At 32.6% G+C, this 3,466-nt stretch overlaps 1 non-coding gene across 1 annotated transcript; it reads left to right on the top strand.

Annotated features, from left to right (window-relative positions):
- The first annotated feature begins 385 nt into the window (after positions 1 to 385).
- On the top strand, positions 386 to 489 carry LOC127740796 (small nucleolar RNA R71). The gene has a single exon (XR_008001653.1). It is a non-coding gene; the product is annotated as a small nucleolar RNA R71 (small nucleolar RNA).
- The last annotated feature ends 2,977 nt before the right edge of the window (positions 490 to 3,466 follow it).

Below are 3,466 nucleotides of genomic sequence, written 5' to 3'. Positions count from 1 at the left end.
ATTTACCTCTGGCATTGCAGGATTTTCAGGATCATAAGCTTCTTCTTCAGAAGATGCCTCTTTAGTGCTGTTGGATGCATTTTGCCATCCATTCAGACTTTGAAAAATCATGTTGACTTGCTGAGTCAACATTTTGTTCTGAGCCAATATGACATTCAGAGCATCAATTTCAAGAACTCCCTTCCTTTGAGGCGTCCCATTATTCACGGAATTTCTCTCAGAAGTGTACATGAATTGGTTATTTGCAACCATTTCAATAAGTTCCTGAGCTTCTGCAGGTGTTTTCTTTAGGTGAATGGATCCACCTGTAGAATGGTCCAGTGACATCTTAGAGAACTCAGACAGACCATAATAGAATATATCTATCATGGTCCACTCTGAAAACATGTCAGAAGGACACTTTTTGGTCATCTGCTTGTATCTTTCCCAAGCTTCATAGAGGGATTCACCATCTTTTTGCTTGAAGGTCTGAACATCCTCTCTAAGCTTGCTCAGCTTTTGAGGAGGAAAGAATTTAACAAAGAAGGCCGTGACCAGCTTATCCCAAGAGTCCAGGCTATCCTTAGGTTGTGAGTCCAACCATGTTCTAGCTCTGTTTCTTACAGCAAAAGGGAAAAGCATGAGCCTATAGACTTCAGGATCTACTCCATTAGTCTTAACAGTCTCACATATCTGCAAAAACTCAGTTAAAACTAGTAGGGATCTTCTGATGAAAGTTNNTCTTCCATCAAACTTGGAAGTAGGTGTAGTATAATCACCAAGCATCCTCCTTGCATTATTGTTGTTGGGTTCGGCCGCCATATCCTTTTCTTGTTCAAAAATTTCAGTAAGGTTGTCTTTGGAATATTGTAATTTAGCTTTTCTTAGTTTCCTCTTCAGAGTCCTTTCAGGTTCAGGATCAGCTTCAACAAGAATACATTTTTCCTTGTTCCTGCACATATGAGAAAGAAGAGAACAGAAAAGGAAGAGAAATTCTCTATGTCACAGTATAGAGATTCCTTTATGTTAGTAGAAGAAGAAAGGAATTGAAGAAGGAGAAGAGTTAAGAATCCAAACACAAGGGTGAAGATATGTTCAGATTCTTGAGATGAAGAGAAGTGTTAGTAAATAAATAAATAAATAGAAGAAGATGAGAGGGGGAGAATTCGAAAATTAATTTTGAAAAATGGTTAGTGATTTTCGAAAATTAAAGGAAGAATTAAAATTAAAATTGAAATTTAAAATAATTAGTTAATTAAAAGAATTTTGAAAAAGAGGGAGAAGTTTTAAAAAATTAGAGAGGGAAATGTAGTTAGGTAGTTTTGAAAAAGATAAGATATAGTTAAAACAAACAAAAAGTCAACTAGTTAGTTGAAAAAGATTTGAAATTTAATTTTGAAAAGATAGGAAGTTGGAAGATATTTTGAAATCAAATTTTTGAAAATGATAAAATTTTGAAAAAGATATGATAGAAAGGATATTTTTTTTTGAAAAAGAATTTAATTTTTAAAATTAAAATTTAATTACTTGACTAACAAGAAACTAAAAGATATGATTCTAAAATTTAAAGATTGAACCTTTCTTAACAAGAAAGTAACAAACTTCAAATTTTTGAATCAATCACATTAATTGTTAGTAAAGTTTCAAAAATTATGAATTAAAGATAAGGAAAAGATTTTAAAATTCAAATTAAAAATTTTCGAAAAGTAGTAAGAAAAATAAAAAAGATTTGATTTTTGAAAAAGTTTTGAAAAGATAAGATTTTTAAATTTGAAAATTTGACTTGACTTATAAGAAATAGCTAAGTTTTAAAATTTTTTGACTAAGTCAATTCAAATTTTCGAAATTTTGAGAGAAATAAGGAAAATATATTTTTTTGATTTTTGAATTTTTAATGATGAGAGGGAAAAATATAAAAATGACCCAAAACATGAAAATTTTTGGATCAAAATCAATGATGCATGCAAGAACACTATGAATGTCAAGATGAACACCAAGAATACTTTGAAGATCATGATGAACATCAAGAAAATATTTTTGAAAAATTTTTGATGCAAAGAAAAACATGCAAGACACCAAACTTAGAAATCTTTAATGCTTAGACACTATGAATGCAAAAATACACATGAAAAACACCATACAACACAAAACAAGAAGTTATGAAGATCAAACAAGAAAATTCATCAAGAACAACTTGAAGATAATGAAGAACACTATACATGCATGCAATTTTTCGAAAATTATATTTTTTTAAAAAAAATTAAAACATGCACTTGACACCAAACTTGTGACTTGACTCTAGACTCGAACAAGAAACACAAAATATTTTTTGTTTTTATGATTTTATTAAATTTATTTGTATTTTATTTTAATTTTTTTGAAAACATATAGGAAAAAGGAAGTAATGAATTCAAAGTCCTCAATCAAAATCCCAGGAGTCATACCAGGTTAGTCTAAAGCTTGATGGCCAGCCAAGTTTCAGCATACCATTTTGAAACTCTAGAATTCATTCTTAAAAACTTTGAAGACATTTTCGAAAATAGAGGGTGAAAATTTTTTGAAAGATTTTTTTTGAAAATAAATGAAAAGAAAATTACCTAATCTGAGCAACAAGATGAACCGTCTGTTGTCCAAACTCGAACAATCCTCGGCAACGGCGCCAAAAACTTTGTAGGCGAAATTATGATCTCTAATAATGGCATTCAACTTGGTATGCGCGTTTATAACTCAGCACTTTCTTCACAACCTCGCACAACTAACCAGCAAGTGCATTGGGTCGTCCAAGTAATAAACCTTACGTGAGTAAGGGTCGATCCCACGGAGATTGTTGGTATGAAGCAAGCTATGGTCATCTTGTAAATCTTAGTTAGGCAGATAATAAATGGTTATGGAGTTTTCGAATAATAATAATAAATAAACAGAAAATAAAGATAGAAATACTTATGTAAATCATTGGTGAGAATTTCATGTAAGCGTATGAAGATGCTGTGCTCCTTTTGAATCTCTGCTTTCCTACTGTCTTCATCTAATCCTTCCTACTTCTTTCCATGGCAAGCTGTATGCAGGGCATCACTGTTGTCAATGGCTACATCCCATCCTCTCAGTGAAAAAGGTCCATATGCTCTGTCAGCACGGCTAATCATCTGTCGGTTCTCGATCATGCCGGAATAGAATCCATTGATTCTTTTGCGTTTGTCATCACGCCCAACAATCGCGAGTTTAAAGCTCGTCACAGTCATTCAATCCCTAAATCCTACTCAGAATACCATAGACAAGGTTTAGACTTTTCGGACTCTCATGAATGCCGCCATCAATTCTAGCTTATACCACGAAGATTCTGATTAAGGAATCTAAGAGATATGCATTCGGTCTAAGGTAGAACGGAAGTGGTTGTCAGTCACGCGTTCATAGGTGAGAATGATGATGAGTGTCACGGATCATCACATTCATCATAGTGAAGTGCAATGAATATCTTAGAACAGGAATA

The sequence above is a fragment of the Arachis duranensis genome, chromosome 7, assembly GCF_000817695.3.
Source record: "Arachis duranensis cultivar V14167 chromosome 7, aradu.V14167.gnm2.J7QH, whole genome shotgun sequence".
Lineage (NCBI taxonomy): Eukaryota > Viridiplantae > Streptophyta > Magnoliopsida > Fabales > Fabaceae > Arachis > Arachis duranensis.
This window is presented reverse-complemented; position numbering and strand designations above follow the sequence as displayed.